At 50.0% G+C, this 24,955-nt stretch overlaps 1 protein-coding gene across 1 annotated transcript in view; it reads left to right on the forward strand.

Annotated features, from left to right (window-relative positions):
* The first annotated feature begins 225 nt into the window (after positions 1-225).
* The window catches only part of LOC147108028 (tyrosine-protein kinase JAK2-like), a 117,914-nt gene continuing 93,184 nt past the window's right edge, over positions 226-24,955 (forward strand). Inside the window, exon 1 of the mRNA XM_086004447.1 lies at positions 226-351. The gene's annotated coding sequence lies outside the window, so the exon portion shown is untranslated. The remainder of the gene's footprint in view (positions 352-24,955) is intronic.

A 24,955-nucleotide genomic window follows, 5' to 3' on the forward strand; every position in this document is an offset into this window, starting at 1 on the left:
TCAAAGAAAGGGATAGTTTGGTGTCCCTCAGTCCTGAATGACTTGTCATCGATAATCACTTAATCAACTTTAACATGTTTCAAAGCACTTCACCTTGAAGTGCAGCGACTACTGTTATGTTGGCGCGTGCTGTTGTGTAGGTTGAAGAGGGGAAAGAGGCTGTTCAGAAGCAGGAAGCTGCTCAGCAATCTCTTTCTCATCCAGCCTTAACAGGAAGTCTAGGACGCATGCAGTAAAGCAGATGCTCACAGAGCACAGCAGCCGGACGGCATGGAGAGCCTTCTACCCGCTCGCTCCCCTCAGTCTGCAATGTGGAAGCATCGCCAAGTGTAGAAGAAGCAACATTTCAGGGTAAAAAAAACTTTACTGACTGGTTTTTCAATATTAATGTGGTCTTTGTAGAGTGAACGGGCTTTCCTTCACATGTGTACACACACACACACAATACATACACACACACATACTCACACACACACACACACACACATACTCACACACACACACACACACACACATACTCACACACACTCACACACACACATACTCACACACACACACAAACATATACTCACACACACTCACACACACACTACATACACACTCTCACACTCTCACATACTCTCTCACACACACACATATACTCACTGACACACTCACTCACACACACAATACATACACACACACAAACATATACTCACACACACTCATCACACACACAATACATAAACACACACAAACATACGTATACTCATACACACACACACACACGCACTCACACTCACACTCACACACGCACACACACTCTCACACACTCTCACTCTCACACTCACTCACACACATGCAAACACACTCACACTCTCACACACTCACACACACACACACACTCTCACACACCCTCACACTCTCACACACTCACTCACTCACACACACACACACACTCACACACTCACTCACTCACACACTCACTCACTCACGCACTCTCACTCACACACTCACACACACACTCTCACACTCTCACATACTCTCTCACACACACACACACTCACACACACACACTCTCACACTCTCACTCACTCACACACTCACACGCTCACTCACACACACACACATTCTCACACACTCACTCACTCACACACTCTCACTCACACACACACACATTCTCACACACTCACACACACTCACACACACTCACTCACTCACACTCACACACACTCACACACACACTCACACACACACACTCACACTCACACACACTCACACACACACACATTCTCACACACTCACTCACACACTCACACACACTCACTCACTCACACTCACACACACTCACACACACTCACACTCACACACACACACTCACACTCACACACACTCACACACACACTCTCACACACATTCACACACACACTCAGACATGCTCATACATACACACACACACACTGTGTGCACTGCATAATAATAGAAAGACTTGCATTTCTATAGCGCCTTCCATGACTTCAGGACATCCCAAAGCGCTTTACAGCCAATGAAATACTTTTGAAGTGTAGTCACTGTTGTAATGTAGGAAATGCGGCAGCCAATTTGCGCACAGCAAGCTCCCACAAACAGCAATGTGACAATGACCAGACAATCTGTTTTAGTGATGCTGATTGAGGGATAAATATTGGCCCCAGGACACCGGGGAGAACTCCCCTGCTCTTCTTTGAAATAGTGGCCGTGGGATCTTTTACATCCACCTGTGAGAGCAGACAGGGCCTCGGTTTAACGTCTCATCCGAAAGACGGCACCTCCGACAGTGCAGCGCTCCCTCAGCACTGCACTGGGATAGATTTTGTGCTCAAGTCTCTGGAATGGGGCATGAACCCACAACCTTCTGACTCAGGGCGAGAGAATGCTGCCCACTGTGCCACGGCTGACACCTTTAACCTGACATGACGTCGCAAGCAATATAAATCACTTTATTTCTGTGCTGGTTAGGATGTTAGTGCTGGAGAATGGAAGACCCGGGGGCCCAGGGGTCCATTTCTGGCGTCACAGCCTGGGTGGTGATTGGATGGAGCGGACCACCCACTCAGGGTGGGGTGGGGTGAGACCCACCAACCGCCCCGCCCAAATTACATTCCGTTGATTCCAAGAGTTTGAACATCAGGCTGGTTCTGTAAGGGGCGAGTGAACGACCTGCTCCACCAGATTACCCACCCAACCAATCGGTGAAGAGAAGACAGAATCCCCCCACTCTCCCCCAGTGTTAGTTCAAGCACCACAGGTACAGCACGGTCCAGATGCACAGTGACATTCCCCCGCACTCTGTCTCAACAATGTTCTTCAGCTTCAGCTCCTAGCAGCGTGCTCCCGACTGGATTGGAAATTCCTCTGTGAGCTTTATAACGGCTGCATATAGTGACACCGTTATTCCCAGCCAGAATGGTGATGGTTGGGCAATTCCCCCGTCAGTCACGCCTGGAGACTGCACTGCTGGATGGGACTGGGATTGATTTTATGCACAGAATTTGCATTATGCAACCATCCTCCACTCTATTTGCTGGAAAAATCACCCTGGGAGACTTTGCTGTAGTTCGGTTTGCGTAGTTCATAGAGTCTCTTTTTAAATAGACTCTGTAGACTGTTTGCTGCGGTGCACTGAGTAAATAGATACTGTTGTTTGCTGAGTAAATAGATTCTGTTTGCTGTAAATTATACTGTTTGCTGTGAGTCCTGGCATAAGTCCCATCCCGCCTCATTGGCTGACACAGTGCAACTCATTGGCTGACGCAGTGGTATCAATAGACATTCTGATTTTTAACAGAGTTATTAGCAATGTTTGAAATAATTACCTCAATATAGCACATAAACCAACTTTGAGTAAAGTGTTACCCGAGGTAACTAAAACCTCTTTGTGGGTCAATATGCCACTGAGTTGGGTACTGAGCCATATGGGACATGGAGGAGTAAGGTTCAATCCTTGGTCAGCGCTGATTTAGCTGCTCCGAACTGGGTGTTGTCGGACGGAGGGGGAAGGGGTGCTAATAATAACATTGAGGCGCTGGAGCTGCGGATGGATGAGTTTTGGAGCATTCGCGATGCTGAGAGGGTCGTGGATAACACGTTTAGTAAGTTGGTCACACCGCAGGTAAGGGCTGCACAGGCAGAAGGGAAATGGTTGACCATCAGGCGAAGCATTAGAAGCAGGCAGGTAGTGCAGGGGACCCCTGTGGCCATCCCCCTCTCAAACAGGTATACCGATTTGGATACTGTTCAGGGGGATGACTTACCAGGGGAAGGCAGCAGCAGCCAACTTCCTGGCACCGGGGGTGCTTCTGCTGCTCAGGAAGGGAGGAATAAGAGTGGGAGAGCAATAGTGGTAGGGGATTCTATTGTAAGGGGAACAGATAGGCGTTTCTGTGGCCATAGACGTGACTCCAGGATGGTTTGTTGCCTCCCTGGTGCCAGGGTCAAGGATGTCACTGAACGGCTGCAGGGCATTCTGAAGGGGGAGGGTGAACAGTCAGAGGTCGTGGTTCACATTGGGACCAACGATATGGGTAGGAAGAGGGATGAGGTCCTGCAGCAAGAATTTAGGGAGCTAGGTAGCAGATTAAAGAGCAGGACCTCAAAGGTTGTAATCTCTGGATTACTCCCGGTGCCACGTGCTAGTAAGTATAGGAATAGGAGGATAGAGCAGATGAATGCGTGGCTAAAGAGTTGGTGCAGGAGGGAGGGCTTTAGTTTCCTGGATCACTGGGTCTGCTTCTGGGGAAGGTGGGACTTGTACAAGTCAGACGGGTTGCACCTGAACCAGAACGTGACAAATATCCTTGCGGGGAGGTTTGCTAGCACTGTTGGGGGGGTTTAAACTAACTTGGCAGGGGGATGGGATACAGAGTGGAGCTATAATAGGGGGTGATGTACAGCCAAATATAGAGGTAAAAATAAGTCAGCTTGGAAGGCAGAGCAAATATGTAACGGCACAAGGGAGTAGGGCAAGGCTGGATGGCATTTATTTTAATGCAAGGAGTCTTGCGAATAAGGTGGATGAACTGAAGGTGTTGATGAACACATGGGAGTATGATATTGTTGCCATCATGGAGACATGGTTGAGGGAGGGGCAAGACTGGCAGCTCAATATTCCGGGGTATAGAATCTTCAGGCGAGACAGAGGGGGGGGGGGTAAAAGAGGAGGGGGTGTCGCAATATTAATTAAGGAGTCAATTACTGCTGTAAGGAGGGATGATATATTAGCAGGTTCCTCTAATGAGGCCATATGGGTAGAACTTAAAAACAAAAAGGGGGCAAGCACTTTGCTGGGAGTGTACTATAGGCTCCCAAACAGTCAGGGGGAGATAGAGGAACAGATATGTAGGCAAATCTCAGAGAAATGTGCAAATAATAGGGTAATAATAGTGGGGGATTTCAACTTTCCCAATATTAACTGGGATAGTCAGAGGATGAAAGGCTTAGAGGGTGCAGAATTCTTAAAGTGCATCCAGGAGAGCTTTTTGAGCCAGCATGTAGAAAGTCCTACAAGAGAGGGGGCGGTACTGGACCTAATTCTAGGGAATGTGGCCGGGCAAGTGGTAGAAGTGTTAGTAGGTTAGCACTTTGGTGACAGTGACCATAATTCGGTGAGATTTAAGGTAGTCATGGAAAAGGACAGAGATGGACCGGAAATAAAGGTTCTAAATTGGGGGAAGGCCGATTTTAATATGATAAGGCAGGATCTGGCCAATGTGGACTGGGATCAGCTACTTGTAGGAAAATCCACATCAGAGCAATGGGAGTCTTTCAGAAAGGAAATTGAGAGAGTACAATGGCAACATGTCCCCGTAGAGGTCAAGGGTGGGACCAACAAGCCCAGGGAACCTTGGATGTCAAGGGGTATACGAGAATGGATTAGGAAAAAAAGGGGGGCTTTTGGCAGATACAAAGGACTAAAGACAGAGGAAGCCCTAGAGGAGTATAAAAAGTGCAGGGGGATACTTAAAAAAGAAATTAGGAGAGCGAGGAGGGGCCATGAAATAACACTGGCGAGCAAAATAAAGGAAAATCCTAAGGTGTTTTATAAGTATATTAAGGGCAAGAGGATAACTAGGGAAAGAGTAGGGCCCATTAGGGACCAAAGTGGCAATCTGTGTGTGGAGCCAGAAGATGTAGGTGGGGTTTTAAATGAATTTTTTGCATCTGTGTTCACTATGGAGAAGGACGATGTAGACATAGAAATCGGGCAGGGGGACTGTGATATACTTGAACATATTAGCATCGAGAGGGAGGAGGTACTAGCGGTTTTAGCAGGCTTAAAAGTGAATAAATCCCCAGGCCCGGACGAGATGTATCCCAGGCTGCTGTGTGAGGCAAAGGAGGAGATTGCAGGAGCTCTGACACAAATTTTCAGAACCTCTCTGGCCACAGGGGATGGAGAACAGCTAATGTAGCACCATTATTCAAGAAGGGTAGTAGGAATAAACCAGGGAATTACAGGCCAATGAGCCTAACATCAGTGGTAGGGAAATTATTGGAAAAAATTCTGAGGGACAGAATTAGTCTCCACTTGGAGAGGCAAGGATTAATCAGGGATAGTCAGCATGGCTTTGTCAAGGGAAGATCATGTCTGACCAATCTGATTGAATTTTTCGAGGGAGTGACTAGGTGTGTGGATGAGGGTAGTGCAGTGGATGTGGTATACATGGATTTCAGTAAGGCTTTCGATAAAGTCCCACATAGGAGACTGGTCAAGAAGGTAAGAGCCCATGGGGTCCAGGGTGCCTTGGCACATTGGATCCAAAACTGGCTTCGTGGCAGAAGGCAGAGGGTGATGGTCGAAGGTTGTTTTTGTGACTGGAAGCCTGTGTCCAGTGGGGTACCGCAGGGATCGGTGCTGGGTCCCTTGCTGTTTGTGGTCTACATTAATGATTTGGATGTGAATGTAAAAGGTATGATCAGTAAGTTCGCAGATGACACGAAAATTGGTGGGGTGGTAAATAGCGAGGAGGGTAGCCTCAGTCTACAGGACGATATAGATGGGTTAGTCAGATGGGCGGAACAGTGGCAAATGGAATTTAACCCTGAAAAGTGTGAGGTGATGCATTTTGGAGGGACTAACAAGGCAAGGGAATACACAATGAAAGGTAAGACCCGAGGAAAAACAGAGGATCAGAGGGACCTTGGTGTGCATGTACATAGATCCCTGAAGGCAGCAGAACAGGTGGATAAGGTGGTTAAAAAGGCATATGGGATACTTGCCTTCATTAGCCGAGGAATAGAATATAAGAGCAGGGAGGTTATGATGGAGCTGTACAAAACGCGGGTTAGGCCACAGCTGGAATACTGTGTGCAGTTCTGGTCGCCACACTATAGAAAGGATGTGATTGCATTGGAGAGGGTGCAGAGGAGATTCACCAGGATGTTACCTGGGCTGGAGCGCTTCAGCTATGAAGAAAGACTGGACAGGCTGGGGTTGTTTTCCTTGGAGCAGAGAAGGCTGAGGGGGGACCTGGTTGAGGTGTACAAAATTATGAGGGGCATAGATAGGGTAGATAGAAAGGAACTTTTTCCCTTAGTAGAGGGGTCAATAACAAGGGGGCATAGATTCAAGGTAAGGGCCAGGAGGTTTAGAGGGGATTTGAAGAAGAACTTTTTCACCCAGAGGGTGGTTGGAATCTGGAACTCACTGCCTGAAAGGGTGGTAGAGGCAGGAACCCTCACAATATTCAAGAAGCATTTGGATGAGCACTTGAAATGCCATAGCATACAAGGCTATGGACCAAATGCTGGAAAATGGGATTAGATTAGACAGGGCTTGATGGCCGGCACGGACGCGATGGGCCGAAGGGTCTCTTTCTGTGCTGTGTAACTCTAATATCCCTCCAACATAAGGTCAGAAATGGGGATGTTCACTGATGACTGCACAGTGTTCAGTGCCATTCACAACTCCTCAGATAATGAAGCAGCCCATGCCCGCATGCAACAAGACCTGGACGACATTCAGGCTTGGGCTGATAAGTGGCAGGTAACATTCACGCCACAGAAGTGCCAGGCAATGACTATCTCCAACAAGCGAGAGTCTAACAACAGCCCCTTGACATTCAACAGCATTACCATCACCGAATCCCCCACCATCAACATCCTGGAGGTCACCATTGACCAGAAACTTAACTGGACCAGCCACATAAATACTGTGGCTACAAGAGCAGGTCAGAGGCTGGGTATTCTGCGGCGAGTGTCTCACCTCCTGACTCCCCAAAGCCTTTCCATCATCTACAAGGCACAAGTAAAGAGTGTGATGGAATGCTCTCCACTTGCCTGGGTGAGTGCAGCTCCAACAACACTCAAGAAGCTCGACACCATACAGGACAAAGCAGCCCGTTTGATTGGCACCCCATCCACCACCTTAAACATTCACTCTCTCCACCACCGGTGTACCATGGCTGCAGTGTGTACCATCTACAAGATGCACTGCAGCAACTCGCCAAGGCTTCTTCGGCAGCACCTCCCAAACCCGCGACCTCTTCCTCCAAGAAGGACAAGGGCAGCACCACCACCTCCAAGTCACACACCATCCTGACTTAGAAGTATATCGGCCGATCCTTCATCGTCGCTGGGTCAAAATCTTGGAACTCCCCTCCTAACAGCACTATGGGAACACCTTCATCACATGGACTGCAGTGGTTCAAGAAGGCGGCTCACCGCCACCTTCTCAAGGGGCAACTAGGGATGGGCAATAAATGCTGGCCTTGCCAGCAACGCCCACATCTCATAAACAAATTTAAAAAAAATAATATTGGCCTCGATGACACTTGGCTTGGCAGGCAGAATAAAACAGCAAGGGTTCCTGCTCCTGTTTGTTATCCAGTGAAAATTGCAGCAAAGTTAAAGGATTACCATAGGATCATAGACTGATACAGCACCAAGGGAGGCCATTCGGCCCATCGTTGCTGTGCCGGCTCTTTGGCAGAGCTATCCAATTAATCCCACTCCCCCGCTCTTTCCCCGTAGTCCTGCCCACATCCCAGGAATGAATATTTTTTAAAAATTGGGTGGCCTAGAATGCGAAAGTGACTCATTCTCAAGGACTAACCTCATTGCCTTGACGATAAGGAGGATTTGTCACTGTAAAACTTGGTGATGTCATCATCAAGGAGCACATCATGAAGGGTATTGGCTTGGAAGAGCTACTGAACTGATAAAGTGTGAGGGATTTTTTTAAATTCATTCATGGGATGTGGTCATCGCTGGCAAGGCCAGCATTTATTGCCCATCCCTAATTGCCCTCGAGAAGGTGGTGGTGAGCCGCCTTCTTGAACCGCTGCAGTCCGTGTGGTGAAGGTACTCCCACAGTGCTGTTAGGGAGAGAGTTCCAGGATTTTGACCCGGCGACGATGAAGGAACGGCGATATACTTCTAAGTCAGGATGGTGTGTGACTTGGAGCGGAACTTGGAGGTGGTGGTGTTCCCATGCGCCTGCTGCCCTTGCCCTTCTAGGTGGAAGAGGTCGCGGGTTTGGGAGGTGCTGCCGAAGAAGCCTTGGCGAGTTGCTGCAGTGCATCTTGTAGATGGTACACACTGCAGCCACGGTGCGCCGGTGGTGGAGGGAGTGAATGTTTAAGGCGGTGGAAGGGGGTGCCTACTCCTGCTCCTATTTCTTATGTTCATTTCCCTGGAGCCAGACAATTTGTGAGGCAATGAGCGACAACAGTGCAAAAGCTGCTAAACCAATGCAGACAAAGTGAACTTTTACGAGTGCTTAGAACTCGGCCTAAAATGGCAGAGGCAGTGAACCAGCAACAAACTTGCAAGTACTGCTCGATTCTTTTAAACAGCGCTGGCGAGAGGCACCTTCCTGCCGGTTTAGCGTCACGTGGGTGCTGAGCATAGAAACATAGAAGATAGGAGCAGGAGTAGGCCATTCGGCCCCTCGAGCCTGCTCCGCCATTCAATGAGATCATGGCTGATCATCCAAACTCAGTACCCTGTCCCTGCTTTCTCCCCATATCCCTTGATCCCTTTAGCCTTAAGAAATATATCTAACTCCTTCTTGAATATATTTAATGAATTGGCCTCAACTGCCTCCTGTGGTAGAGAATTCCACAGGTTCACCACTCTCTGGGTGAAGAAATTCCTCCTCATCTCAAGTCCTAAATGGCTTGCCCCTTATCCTTAGACTGTGACCCCCGGTTCTGGACTCCCCCGCCATCGGGAACATCCTTCCTGCATCTAGTCTGTTTAGTCCTGTTAGAATTTTATAAGTTTCAATGAGATCCCCTCTCATTCTTCTAAACTCCAGCGAATATAAGCCTAAATCGACCCAATCTCTCCTCATTCATCATTCCTGCCATCCCAGGTATCAGTCTGGTGAATTTTCACTGCACTCCCTCCATGGCAAGAACATCCTTCCTCAGATAAGGTGAGGTCAGCACATGTCGGGTGTAGGGCTGGAACGGCCGATATATTTCCAAGTCAGGATGGTGTGTGGCTTGGAGGGAAACATGGAGGTGGTGGTGTTCCTATGCGCCTGCTGCCCTTGTCCTTCGAGGTGGAAGAGGTCACGGGTTTGGGAGATGTGGCCAAAGTTACATTAACACGCACAGCAGAGTCTGAATAACCCCCTCCCTCCCCCACCCAGGCTATGACTGCGCCTTCACTAATGTTATTTCAGCTAAATAACAGTCAGCTTCAGTAACTCCTCTGGTGGAATATCCCCTGATGATTTCATCATTACTCACCATTATCTTTACGGTCATGTGATGATTATGGTACTGAGCTCGCAACCCCGAGGTCATAAGTTCAAACCCCACCATGGCAAATTGTGAAATTTAATTCCCGGTTATTTCTGGGCTGACACCAGCAAAAAATGACCATGAAAACCCAACTGTTTCACTAATGCCCTTCCGGGAAGGGAAGCTGCCGCTTCTGCCCAGTTATGCCTACACGTGACTCCAGCCCCTCACTGTGTGATGGGCCTCTACGTCCCGCCACCACCTTCTCAGGGAATCTAGGGAAGGGCAGTGAATGTGGCCCACATCCTGAGAATAAAAAAAAACTGTTCACCAAACCAAAACCACAGGAACAAGATCAATCAGAATTAATTATCAGTTTTGTTTCTTTCCACCGAATTCTCAGCACTGGCTCTTGCTGGAGTTCTGTCATTGGCTCTCCCTGGGGTATGGTCCCCTCCAGCTGCCCTGACTCTCCCTGGGGTAGGGTCCCCTCCTGATGCCCTGACTCCCCCTGGGGTAGGGTCCCCTCCTGTTGCTCTGACTCTCCCTGGGGTAGTGTCCCCTCCTGATGCCCTGACTCCCCCTGGGGTAGGGTCCCCTCCTGATGCCCTGACCCCCCTCCTGGGGTAGGGTCCCCTCCTGATGCCCTGACTCCCCCTGGGGTAGGGCCCCCTCCTGGAGACCCTGACTCTCCCTGGGGTAGTGTCCCCTCCTGTTGCTCTGACTCCCCCTGGGGTAGGGTCCCCTCCTGATGCCCTGACCCCCCCTGGGGTAGAGCCCCCTCCTGATGCCCTGACTCTCCCTGGGGTAGGGTCTCCTCCTGATGCCCTGACTCCCCCTGGGGTAGGGTCCCCCCCTGTTGCCCTGACTCTCCCTGGGGTAGTGTCCCCTCCAGCTGCCCTGACTCTCCCTGGGGTAGGGTCCACTCCTGGAGACCCTGACTCCCCCTGGGGTAGGGTCCCCTCCTGATGCCCTGACTCCCCCTGGGGTAGTGTCCCCTCCTGTTGCCCTGACTCCCCCTGGGGTAGGGTCCACTCCTGGAGACCCTGACTCCCCCTGGGGTATGGTCCCCTCCTGTTGCTCTGACTCTCCCTGGGGTAGTGTCCCCTCCTGATGCCCTGACTCCCCCTGGGGTAGTGTCCCCTCCTGATGCCCTGACTCTCCCTGGGGTAGGGTCCCCTCCTGTTGCCCTGACTCTCCCTGGGGTAGGGTCCACTCCTGGAGACCCTGACTCCCCCTGGGGTAGTGTCCCCTCCTGTTGCCCTGACTCCCCCTGGGGTAGGGTCCACTCCTGGAGACCCTGACTCCCCCTGGGGTATGGTCCCCTCCTGTTGCTCTGACTCTCCCTGGGGTAGGGTCCACTCCTGGAGACCCTGACTCTCCCTGGGGTAGTGTCCCCTCCTGTTGCTCTGACTGCCCCTGGGGTAGGGTCCCCTCCTGATGCCCTGACTCCCCCTGGGGTAGGGTCCCCTCCTGATGCCCTGACTCCCTCTGGGGTAGGGTCCCCTCCTGATGCCCTGACTCTCCCTGGGGTAGGGTCCCCGCCTGATGCCCTGGCTCCCCCTGGGGTAGGGTCCCCCCCTGTTGCCCGGACTCTCCCTGGGGTAGTGTCCCCTCCAGCTGCCCTGACTCTCCCTGGGGTAGGGTCCACTCCTGGAGACCCTGACTCCCCCTGGGGTATGGTCCCCTCCTGTTGCCCTGACTCCCCCTGGGGTAGGGTCCACTCCTGGAGACCCTGACTCCCCCTGGGGTATGGTCCCCTCCTGTTGCTCTGACTCTCCCTGGGGTAGGGTGCCCTCCTGATGCCCTGACTCCCCCTGGGGTAGGGTCCACTCCTGGAGACCCTGACTCCCCCTGGGGTATGGTCCCCTCCTGTTGCTCTGACTCTCCCTGGGGTAGGGTCCACTCCTGGAGACCCTGACTCTCCCTGGGGTAGTGTCCCCTCCTGTTGCTCTGACTGCCCCTGGGGTAGGGTCCCCTCCTGATGCCCTGAATCCCCCTGGGGTAGTGTCCCCTCCTGTTGCCCTGACTACTCTTGGGGTAGGGTCCCCTCCTGATGACTTGACTCCCCCTGGGGTAGTGTCCCCTACTGTTGTCGTGACTCCCCCTGGGGTATGGTCCCCTACTGATGCCCTGACTCCCCCTGGGGTAGGGTCCCCTCCTGATGCCCTGACTCTCCCTGGGGTAAGGTCCCCTCCTGATGCCCTGACTCTCCCTGGGGTAGGGTCCCCTCCTGATGCCCTGACTCTCCCTGGGGTAGGGTCCCCTCCTGTTGCCCTGGCTCTCCCTGGGGTAGGGTCCCCTCCTGATGCCCTGACACCCCCTGGGGTAGGGTGCACACCTGTTGCCCTTTCTCTCCTTGGGGTAGGGTCACCACCCACAGGCCCTGACTCTCCTGCAGGCCCTGACTCTCCCCGGGGATAGGGTACCCACCTGAAGACACTGACTCTTGCTGGGATACGGTTTCATGGACCCAGATCTCTCTCCAAGACCGTGCCCAAGTGACCATTCTTTACATGTGAGCCTCAACAGTAAAGTATCAGAAGGCTGTTCTATTGTGGAGATCTTCACAGCAGAGCACAACCCATGTCTTTACTCAATGTCCATACGTGTGCACATTCCAGCACTGGGTCACTGGATAGTGGTCTGGAGCATGGGCCTTGGCTGATTCCTTTTGCTTTGCTGAGCCCAGGGGTGCTGACTGAGGCAATTGCAACACCTCTATCACCAGGCTACATTTTCGAAGGAGGAACTTGCATTCCGATAGCGCCTTTCCACAACCTCAGGACACCCCAAAGGGGTTTACAGCCAAAGTACGATGATTCTGAGCTACATCTTGAGTATTGTGTGCAGTTTTGGTCGCCTTATCTGAGGAAGGATGTTCTTGCCATGGAGGGAGTGCAGCGAAGATTCACCAGGCTGATACCTGGGATGGCAGGAATGACGTATGAAGAGAGATTGGGTCGATTGGGCTTGTATTCGCTGGAGTTTAGAAGAATGAGAGGGGATCTCATTGAAACTTATAAGCTTCTGACAGGACTGGACAAACTAGATGCAGGAAGGATGTTCCCAATGGTCGGGGAGCCCAGGACCAGGGGTCACAGTCTAAGGATAAGGGGTAAGCCATTTAGGACAGAAATGAGGAGGGATTTCTTCACCCAGAGAGTGGTGAAACTGTGGAATTCTCTGCCACCAAAGGCAGTAGAGGCCAATTCATTAAATATATTCAAGAAGGAGTTAGATATATTTCTTAAGGCTAAAGGGATCAAGGGGTATGGGGAGAAGGCAGGGACAGGGTACTGAATTTGGATGATCAGCCATGATCTCATTGAATGGCGGAGCAGGCTCGAGGGGCCGAATGGCCTACTCCTGCTCCTATCTTCTATGTTTCTATGTTTCAGTCACTGTTGCAATGGAGTTAATGCGGCAGCCACTTTCCGCACAGCACGATCCCACAAACAGCAATGCGATAAATGACCAGACAATCTGTTTCTTTAGTGCTGTTGGCTGAGGGATTAATATCGGCCAGGGCACTTCCTGAAACTGCCTTGAAGCGGCAAATGTTTCATTTTTACAAGAGTTGCTGAAATCTTGCAGGGATTTTTTTGGGGGCTGTATTTTAATTTAATATTTCAGGGAAATCTGAAACGAGACCACTTCCTATTTATTGTAAGAGGCAGTTTCCAAAGATGGTGCTACATGTTATAGTAAATACAGGGCCATCGTGATAACATGACTTCCTGTCTTGACATAAACAATTTTGCAATGTGTTCAGTACAACGTGAAATGTTTGATGCCCACATGGTAAAGTTCAGCTCACCTACCTCGATAGAAAGAAAGACTTGCATTTCTATAGCGCCTTTCACGACCTCAGGACATCCCAAAGCGCTTTACAGCCAATGAAGTACTTTTTGAAGTGCAGTCACTGTTGTAATGTGGGAAACGCGGCAGCCAATTTGCGCACAGCAAGCTCCCACAAACAGCACTGTGATAATGGCCAGATCATCTGTTTTTCATTGAGGGATAAATATTGGCCAGGACTCCAGGGATAACTCCCCTGCTCTTCTTCGAAATAGTGCCATGGGATCTTTTACGTCCATCTGAGAGGGCAGACGTGGCCTCGGTTTAACGTTCCATCCAAAAGACGGCACCTCCGACAGTGCAGCGCTCCCTCAGCACTGCACTGGAGTGTTGGCCTAGATTTTTGTGCTCAAGTCTCTGGAGTGGGACTATGAACCTACAACCTTCATGACTCAGAGGCAAGGGTGCTGCCCACTGAGCCACTGGCTGACAACTCTCCCAGTGGCTCAATCTGAACGGTAATAGATTGGGAAAAGGGGAAGTGCAACGAGACCTGGGTGGCCTTGTGCACCAGTCGCTGAAGGTAAGCATGCAGGTGCAGCAGGCGGTTAAGAAGGCAAATGGTATGTTGGCCTTCATAGCGAGAGGATTCGAGTACAGGAGCAAGGATGTCTTGCTGCAGTTGTACAGGGCCTTGGTGAGACCGCACCTTGAGTATTGTGTGCAGTTTTGGTCGCCTTATCTGAGGAAGGATGCTCTTGCCATGGAGGGAGTGCAGCGAAGATTCACCAGGCTGATACCTGGGATGGCAGGAATGACGTATGAAGAGAGATTGGGTCGATTGGGCTTGTATTCGCTAGAGTTTAGAAGAATGAGAGGGGATCTCATTGAAACTTATAAAATTCTAACAGGACTAGACAGACTAGATGCAGGAAGGATGTTCCCGATGGCGGGGGAGTCCAGAACCAGGGGTCACAGTCTAAGGATAAGGGGTAAGCCATTTAGGACTGAGATGAGGAGGAATTTCTTCACCCAGAGAGTGGTGAACCTGTGGAATTCTTTACCACAGAAGGCCGTTGAGGCCAATTCATTAAATATATTCAAGAAGGAGTTCGATATATTTCTTGAGGCTAAAGGGATCAAGGGATATGGAGAGAAAGCAGGGACAGGGTACTGAGTTTGGATGATCAGCCATGATCACATTAAATGGCGGAACAGGCTCGAGGGGCTGAATGGCCGACTCCTGCTCCTATCTTCTATGTTTCTATGTTTCAATTAGTTAAGGAAGCGTGTACCCGATGGAATTAGCCCACAGGGGCCCTTTTTCCTGGTCCGTGCTGGGTTAGCTGTAGAGGCACTGCCATTGGCTTTATGAAGGGGGAATTAGCCTGGTTCCCTTTCCCAATCCCAGCCCCTTCATGTGTGTCGGGGTTGCATGAGGATTTGCTGAGGCTTGGCTATTAATACCCGAGTCCCAAACCCCCTCCCCCCCACCATATAGTCACTGTCCAGGGTCACACATGAAGGATGGTCACCTGGACGAGTTGCTGGAGGATGACAACTGCACTCAATGCCAGCAGTGGCTCAGTGGGCAGCACGCCCGCCTCTGGGTCAGGAGGTTGTGTGGGTTCGAAGTCCCACTCCAGAGACTTGAGCACAAAATCTAGGCCCACGCTCCCAGTGCAGTGCAGTGCTGAGGGAGTGCCGCACTGTTGGAGGTGCCGTCATTCAGATGGGATGTTAAACCGATGCCCCGTCTGCCGCCCCCCCCCCCCCCCCTCAGGTGGATGTAATAGATCTCACGGGAATAGGGTGGGGGTCAGGAACAGGAGGAGATTGGGGATCAGAAGGTCGCAACTGTTGTTTGGGTTTGGATGAAGTAAATGCGTGCAGGTTGAGGAAGTATCAGAGGAAGCTGCTGCAGGTAATAGATGCCTGGAGACCACAGACTCCGAGCAAAAACAAGTGGTGTTAAACTCAGTGTGATAACAAAAGAAAACACAAAAAAAAACAACAGGGTCAACACATTCATTGAACTAACAGACAAAAGAACTTTCATAAGGAGTCGTTAATATTTTTATTGACAAAATCTCATACCGTCATTTCAACACATCCTCGATCTACTTAGATCTGATTAAGTTTATTGGTTGTGGGGGGTGGGGAGAGAAATGAAGTGAAAGTAGAAGATGCTAAAATATAAAATTCTTACAGGGCTTGACAGGGTAGATGCTGAGAGGTTGTTTCCCCTGGCTGGGGAGTCTAAAACCAGGAGGCCCATGCTCTGAATAAGGGGTCGGCCATTTAGGACTGAGATGATGGGAAATTTCTTCACTCAGAGGGTGGTGAATCTTTGGAATTCTCTACCCCAGAGGGCTGTGGAGGCTCAGTCTTTGAGTATATTCAAGGCAGAGATCGATAGATTTTTGGATATTAACGGACTCAAGGGATATGGGGATCGGACGGGAAAGTGGAGTTGAGGTTGAAGATCAGCCATGATCTTATTGAATGGCGGAGCAGGCTCGAGGGGCCGATGGCCTCCTCCTGCTCCTGATTCTTGTGTTCTTATGTTCTTAAAGTTGGGGGAAGGAGGAGAAAGAAAGAGGCGGGGTTGGGGGGGGGGAGAATCAATAGATAAACCAAGCAGAGAGAGGGTGTCAATGGGTTGCATGACCTGCAAATTGCTTAATAGAAAACTGTGGTCGATGAAAGGGAAGACCTGCATTTTGGAGAGTAATTCCAAAACGATATAGAATGTGCATGTAGTTAGGGCGTGAAAAGCGAGGGGAAAGGTCAGCACAAGGGAGAAGGCAAGAAAATGGAGAAGGAGCAGAGAAAGAGCTGCAAATGCCACAGGTCTAGAAAGTGGGCTGGCATCAGAAATGGTCCAGGAAACATAGAACCATAGAAGATAGGAGCAGGAGTAGGCCAATTTGACCCCTCGAACCTGTTCCGCCATTCAATGAGATCATGGCTGATCATCCAAATTCAGTACCCTGTCCCTGCCTTCTCCCCATAGCCCTTGATCCCTTTAGCTTTAAGAAATATATCTAACTCCTTCTTGAATATATTTAATGAATTGGCCTCTACTGCCTTCTGTGGTAGAGAATTCCACAGGTTCACCACTCTCTGGGTGAAGAAATTCCTCCTCATCTCAGTCCTAAATGGCTTACCCCTTATCCTTAGACTGTGACCCCTGGTTCTGGACTCCCCCGCCATCGGGAACATCCTTCCTGCATTTCGTCTGTCCAGTCCTGTTAGAATTTTATAAGTTTCAATGAGATCCCCTCTCATTCTTCTAAACTCCAGTGAGTACAAGCCCAATCGACCCAATCTCTCTTCATACATCATTCCTGCCATCCCAGGTATCAGCCTGGTGAATCTTCGCTGCACTCCCTCCATGGCAAGAACATCCTTCCTCAGATAAGGCGACCAAAACTGCACACAATACTCAAGGTGTTGTCTCACCAAGGCCCTGTACAACTGCAGCAAGACATCCTTACTCCTGTACTCGAACCCTCTCGCTATGAAAGCTGCAGGTTGTTGTAAAAACCCAACTGGTTCTGCAGTGTCCCTCAGGGAAGGGAACCCACTCCCCCTATCCCAGTCTGGCCCACATGGGACTCTAGTTCCACGCTACCTGGTTGACTCTTAATGCCCTCAAGGCAACTAGGGATGGACAATAAATACTACCTTGCGAGTGTTGCCCACACCCCGTCTGCCCTTTCAGGTGGACATTCGAAGAAGAGCAGGGGAGTTCTCCCTGATGTGCTGGAGCCAATATTTATCCCTCAACCAACACCACTTTAAAAAAACCCAGATGATCTGCTCATTATCTCATTACTGTTTGCGGGAGCTTGCTGTGCGCAAAATGGCTGCTGGATTGCCTACATTACAACAGTGACTGCACTTCAAAATGTACTTCATTGGCTGTAAAGTGCTTTGGGGCGTCCTGTGGTCATGAAAGGCGCTATATAAATGCAAGTCTTTCTTTCTTTCTTAAGTGCATCTGAGCGGCTTCACCCAAAATATTAGTGCACAAAATGGCGTCGAGATTACGGTCGCGATTTTGCTGGCCTCGGCGGGCCCGTGGTGGGTCCTGACCCCACTGCTGATTCCATCCCGCTGTGTAAAATGAATTTCCCTTGACAGGGCTTGTTAAGCCCGCCCAGCGGGTTTCCCAGCCAATTAGAGGAAGCGGGTCTGGTGACGTCACCTGGTTTCCTTAAAGGGACCACGCGCAAATTTATTTGACATTTGTTCTGTCAGTGTTCTACAGCATTGAGGTGCTGCAAACACTGACAAGCACTGCACAGAGGCAGAGGGCTGCACCCAGGCTCTCCCATGGCTCCCTCCATATGCTTACAGAGGGAGGCACAGCACACAGGGAGGTTCTCTTCTCTTCCCATGGGCGGAAGAGATCTCCCCAGGAGATCAACACAGCCTGGTTGCACATTTCAGAGGCGGGCACAAGCAGGGATGTGGTCAGGAGGACCTGGGTGCAATGCTGCAAACGTTTCAATGATCTCAGTAGATCACGAGATGTTAGTACAAAGCCACACTCAACCTCATCCTGCTGTGCCTCTCATCACATCCCCATCACGCTGCCTTCCCTACCCTACCCCTGCAGATCCTTACTCACACCAACTTACCTCGCACCTCCACCTATCCCTCTCTGTCTATATTATCACATCCCCATCTCCCTAGCCACCCCTCACACTCACCCTCATCCCAGTGCAATCATACCAACTTTCAACCCACAAGGGTAGGTACTTGGGTGTTTTATGCAATGTCCATGTAAAGTTTTTGTTACTGTGGTGTCAAACACTGTAACCTTTACTTTCAACACTTTGCGTTCTTGGACAGATTTGTGTGCACCTTTGGAAGTGGCTTAGTGAGTTGCAGTGAATGCTGAGACATAACGGTACCCCCGCAATGGTGATGAGTGTGAAAGGAATGGCTTGGGCATTGTAGGGATGTTTTAAGGTGCTGGTGTGGGGCGGTGCCAACCTGGCACATCAGGTGGCAGCCAGGGTGTGCAGCCTCAAGTGACGTAAATCTGGCCATGGTGAGGACATCCCTGGCCTCCCGGGCAACAATGTGCTTGGGTGCTGATTCCCTGTGTCCTGTGCAGCATCAGTTGATTGCAGAGAAGGTTGGTGTTGTTGTTGGTGCTGATGGTGTTGGGGCTGATTGTGGTGGGATTCTGAGGACCAAGGTGAGAGAGTATCAAGGGCACCCATGCTGATGGAATAGATGGCAGGTGAAATAGAGATGACAGAGGCGATCTGTCAATGGTGAGAGAGGTAATGAGGTCAGACTGGATGAAGATTTGTGTAAAGACTTGCAGCATGGTGAATCTGTTGTGGAAATGCAGTGAGGAAGAGCTTGTGGCTGAGGGAAGATATCTCTGTAAGGTGAGAGCTTTTACTGTACATTTGAAGCTGTTGACTCATCAGCTGATTTAATGGCCACTGACCTCCTGCCTCAGCTTCACAGATGTGGTCCAGGCACAACGGGAAACCTGACGGGTGAGCTGTCAAATTCAAAAGGTAAGTTTAAAACCATTGTTAAGTGGCTGTAAACAAACCACTAATCATTTAAATTGGCTCCCCCTGCCGCTGCCTGTTGGGTCTGCTCAGCGCTGGCAGACCCGACATCAGGAAAGGCAAGTGTGCGCGATTTGACAGCGGGTTCCCGATCCACTGTTAATCAATTCACATTTAAATGCCGACCCGCCACCGATCCCGTCCGCTGAGCACTGGCAATATTCCAGCCTACGTGTCAGCTTCTTGCAATGGTGCTTTTGTTCTTGTCAGATGAAGGAGTGAGACGTGATTACAAGAGTCTTGTGCACACACTATGATCTGGGCTGAGGTTGGTCCCAAGTCAGTTCCTTCAGAATCCTTCAAGCAGGGTGAGGGAAAGCTCCATCGGCTGAGGATGGGCTGGATTTAATCCCAAGTGCCTGAAGTGACAGATAAGAAGGACAAGGGCAGCAGGCGCGTGGGAATCACCACCTCCTCCAAGTTCCCCTCCAAGTCACACAACATCCCGACTTGGAAATATATCGCTGTTCCTTCATCGTCGCTGGGTCAAAATCCTGGAACTCCCTCCCTGACAGCACCGTGGGAGCACCTTCCCCACACGGGACTGCAGCGGATCAAGGAGGCGGCTCACCACCACCTTCTCAAGGGCAATTAGGGATGGGCAATAAATGCTGGTCTTGCCAGCGACGCCCACATCCCGAGACTGAATAAATTAATGAAAAGATAAATGGAAGTGCTTTCATTCTAGGAAGGAACCTGACGTAAGAAAACTACTCGGCACTTGGTCTAAGCGTTAAACAAAGCTTTAATCAACTGTTTTACAACATGGAGGTCTAGTTGTGTCCTTCACTAGTTCCTGTTAAGAATGTCCTGCGCAAGCTGGGCCCGTGCCCGAGTATTTATACACTCCCTGGACAGCGCCACCCGCAGGCCGCCCAGTATTATTACATAAGTCTTTCTTTCATGAATGGCTGATTCATGTCAGAACCTTTTCTCAGAAGCATTTCCCAGACAACTACATCTTGAATTAACAATTAAAAAAAAAATTCTGCTCCAGTGTGCACAGGAACTTTTGATTTTCCTTGAAAGGCCCAGGAACTATTAAAGGAATACTCCATTGTATTTCTCCATGACGATCTTTCTTATTCCTGAATTTATGATTTCGTTCTCTACAAAGCGACTCGGGTGACTGTCTGTGTGGAGTTTGCACATTCTCCCCGTGTTTGCGTGGGTTTCCTCCGGGTGCTCCGGTTTCCTCCCACAGTCCAAAAGATGTGCGGGTTAGGTTGATTGGCCATGATAAATTGAACCTTAGTGTTAGGGGGATTAAATACGTGGGGTTACGGGGATAGGGTGGGATATGTGTTGGTGTAGGGGTTACGGGGATCGGGTGGGATATGTGTCGGTGCAGGCTCGATGGGCCGAAATGGCCTCTATCTGCACTGTGGGGTTTCTGTGATTCTGTGAAAGCACCTTTTCTACATTAAAGGCTCGATATCAATGCAAGCTGTGGGTGTTGATGGAAGTCTATTTAAAAAAAAAATCTAAGTGTGGCCCAGCACAGCATCAAAGCCACCGTCCGCTTCTGGCAAACGGGGGCGTTCTATTTTTTTCCATGTTGGGGCAGCTCAGTGTGACATCATTACGGAGAAGCCACAACATACACAAGCCGGAAATTTCAAATGACAACTTACTCACACCTACCTCAAAAAATAGCACCTCACCAAGAACAAGAAGAGGTGTGACGTCCACCATCCAGAAACGTGAAACATTACTGTCTGTGGCTCAGTCTTTCGGCTGGGGGTGGGGTTGGGGAAGGCCAAGGTGGGAGGGGGGTGAGCAATGTTTCAACAAGCCTGAGGGGAGACACAGTTACAGGACTGTGCACAGTTTTTGGTCTCCTTACCTAAGGAAGGATATACTTGCCTTGGAGGGCGGTGCAATGAAGGTTCACTAGATTGATTCCTGGGATGAGAGGGTTGTCCTATGATGAGAGATTGTGTAGAATGGGCCGATACTCTCTGGAGTTTAGAAGAATGAGAGGTGATCTGATTGAAACATATACAATTCTTACAGGGCTTGACAGGGTAGATGCTGAGAGGTTGTTTTCCCCTGGTGGAGAGTCTAGAACTAGGGGGCATAGTCTCAGGATAAGGGGTCGGCCATTTAGGACTGAGATGAGGAGAAATTTCTTTACTCAGAGGGTTGTGAATCTTGGGAATTCTCTACCCCAGAGGGCTGTGGAGGCTCAGTTATATTCAAGGCTGAGATCGATAGATTTTTGGGCTCTAAGGGAATCAAGGGATATGGATATCAGGCGAGAAAGTGGAGTTGAGGTCGATGATCAGCCATGATCTTATTGAATGGCGGCGCAGGCTGGAGGGGCCGTGTGACCTACTCCTGCTCCTATTTCTTACGTTCTTTTGACTCTAAAATCGTGAAAGGTACAGATAAGATTTAAGTAGGTAAACTCTTTGATTTGGGCTTAGGATTAGTGGACACAAATACCAGGTTCACAAGTTTAGAAAAGAAGATTTCCTCCACACAGAGTATGTGGAACAGACTCCCAGAGAAGGGACCTAATTAAGAGCCGAATTAAAAAAATGAACCAGATCGATATTTGTTGCGAAGGGGGATTGAGGTGTCGAGAGGTATTAATAGGCATGAATGTTTCAGTCACGTGTCACGATCAAGTGGCTCAATGAAGCCGCGGTTGGGATTAAGAAATCAGCTTTAGCAGGTTAAACCTGAGGAAGATGTCACTTCACGATTGACGTAAGAAAACTACTAGGCACTTGGTCTAAGCGTTAAACAAAGCTTTAATCAACTGTTTTACAACATGGAGGTCTAGTTGTGTCCTTCACTAGTTCCTGTTAAGAATGTCCTGCGCAAGCTGGGCCCGTGCTCGAGTATTTATACTCTCCCTGGACAGCGCCACCCGTAGGCCGCTCAGTATTATTTATAAATCTTTCTTTCATGAATGACTGATTCATGTCAACGATGTTCTAAATTGGGGGCCAGGCACTTCGCCACAGGAAGAGAAGAAAACCTATCAGACATGTAGCTCTTTTTATTAGCCCATTTTAATGGGACCCTTTCACTTGCTGTGTGCAGGCTGGGTCAACCATTATAACAGTCCATTGGCTGCCTTTGTTGGCAAGCAAAAGGGAAGATAACAGGCCGAATCTCAGATCGGTCGATATGTTACGGCCAGGGAGGCTGCAAATGAAGACCCAGGGAAGATTGGAGCATCCAATCTTCCGAAGGTCACAGGGGAAGGAGAAGTGGGTTGCAGATGGTCCTGAGCCCCAGTTCGAGTGATAATGGGTCAGTGGCGGTGAAGCTCCTACAGTCTAATATCTTCAGTGGCAGATCCATCTTCAAGGAGAAGAGTAGGAAGGTTATAATAAACCTTTCTAAATCACTGGTTAGGCCTCAGCTGGAGTATTGTGTCCAATTCTGGGCACCACACTTTAGGAAGGATGTCAAGGCCTTGGAGAGGGTGCGGAGGAGATTTACCAGAATGATACCAGGGAGGAGGGACTTCAGTTATGTGGAGAGACTGGAGAAGCTGAGATTATTCTCCTCAGAGCAGAGAAGGTTAAGGGGAGATTTAATGGAGGTGTTCTGAGAGAGTAATTCAGGAGAAACTGTTTGCACTGGCAGTAACCAGAAGACGCAGATTGAAGATAATTGGCAAAAGGACCAGGGGGGAGATTTTTTTTTACGCAGCGAGTTGTTGTGATCTGGAATGCGCTGCCTGAAAGGGCGGTGGAAGCAGATTCAATGCAGGTACACTATCCCTTATCCGAAAGCCTTGGGACCAGCTGAGTTTCGGTTTTCGGAATTTTTCGGATTTCAGAAGGTATTATTATAAGACTGGGAAATTTGTATTTAATATAAATTTTAAAAGTTCAGGCTACCTCTTGCGACTGTTCCGTGTCTCATTCCCCTTCCTGCTTCTCTGGAAAGCCGGATATCGGCTGACTCCTACTAAGCTGGCCCGCAAATCAGGTCGGGGGTCGGGTGGCGGGGGGAGAAAAGAATATCGGACGGTCCGTGGTTCAGGTCGGGAGGGGGGGTCCGGGGTCGGGGGGGGGTCCGGGGGGGGTCGGGTCGGGTGGGGGTCTGGGGGGGGTCGGGGTTGGGGGGGGGATCCAGGGGGGGGGTCCGGGGGGGGGGTCGGGTCAGGTGGGGGTCCGGGGGGGGGTCGGGGTCGGCGGGGGGGGGGTCCGGGGGGGGGGTCCGGGGGGTGGTCGGGGTCGGGGGGGTGTGTCAGGGGGTAGAAAAGAATATCGGATGGGCTGCGGTTCGGGTCGGGGGGAGAAAAGAATGTCTGACGGGCCGCTACAGCTATCGGACGGGCCGCTGTATTGTTGGGTTCACTCTCCCGGTACCTCCTTCACACTGCCCGGCTCGGCCTGCAAGCTCCTACCCAGGAGGGAACGCTGTGACCCTCTGCCCTGCTCAGCGTAAGTCGTGCGCCACTCTGGTTATGTCGTGCGCACGACTTACGCTGAACGAAAAAACTTTCGGTTTTTAGAGGTTTTCGGTTTTCGGAAGTTCGGATAAAGGATAGTCTACCTGTAGTGACTTTCAAAAGGGAACTGGATAAATACTCAAAATGGAAAAATTTGCAACGCCGAAAGAGAGAGGGGGTGGGCGGGAATAATAAGATAGGCCTTTCAAAGAGCCGGCACAGGCACGATGGGCCGAATGGCCTCCTTCTGAGCTGTACCATTCTATGAAATGGAGCTTTTTGGTGATTCATAGAGCAGGTGCACATCTGGGTCAGTCACAGGGCAGCAGATTAACGGTTGCAGATGGCGTCATCCATCTGAAGTGGTTTATGCTTCATGTCCCTACACTGATTATTGAGAGATAGCCATAGGTCAGAATCTAAGACAAGCGCACTTCACGCTTCTAGTGTTCATGTGGTGACGTATTTCTGTTGCTATTGGCGATGCCATGTGACATAGGATGTGAAAGAATTTTTTGAACGCGTAATATGGGATCTGCATCTTGTTCAATGTGGGTTCTAAAAGTAAAGAAAGTAAAAGTTTGCATTTATAAAAGAACAGAAAATGCTGGAAATGCTCAGCAGGTCAGGCAGGGTCTGTGGAGAGAGAAAAAACCAGAGTTTAACGTTTCAGGTCGGTGACCCTTCGTCAGCTCTGAAACATCGACCTGAAACGTTGACCCTGATTGTCTCTGCACAGATGCTGCCTGACCTGCTGAGTCGCATTGAATGGCGGAGCAGGCTCAAGGGGCCGAATGGCCTACTCCTGCTCCTATCCTCTATGTTTCCATGAGCATCTCCAGCATTTTCTGCTTTTATTTCAGATTTCCAGTATCCGCAGGGTTTTGCTTTGGTCCTGCATTTCTATAGCACCTTTCGCCACCTCAGGACGTCCCAAGGCGCTTTACAGCCAATGAATGGGTTTTTCAAGTGCGGTCACTGTTGTAATGTAGGAAACGCGGCAGCCAATTTGCGCACAGCAAGATTCCACAAACAGCGATGTGATAATGACCGGATCATCTGCTTTTAGTGATGTTGATTGAGGGATAAATATTGGCCCCAGGACACCGGGGAGAACTCCCCCCGCTCTTCTTCGAAATAGTGGCCGTGGGTTCTTTTACATACACCTGAGAGAGTAGACGGGGCCTCGGTTTAATGTCTCATCCGAATGTCGGGTGCACTATCTGATTGTGAGCTGGTTAATGAGAGTCTACTACAACAACAACAACTTGCATTTATATAGCGCCTTTAACGTAGTAAAACGTCCCAAGGCGCTTCACAGGAGTATTTAAGACAAAACATTTGGCAGCGAGCCATATAAGGATAAATTAGGACAGGTGACCAAACGCTTGGTCAAAGAGGTAGTTTTTAAGGAGCGT

The sequence above is a fragment of the Somniosus microcephalus genome, chromosome 13 (assembly GCF_052327205.1).
Source record: "Somniosus microcephalus isolate GS21.2 chromosome 13, FLI_Smic_1.0, whole genome shotgun sequence".
NCBI classification, from domain to species: Eukaryota; Metazoa; Chordata; class Chondrichthyes; order Squaliformes; family Somniosidae; genus Somniosus; species Somniosus microcephalus.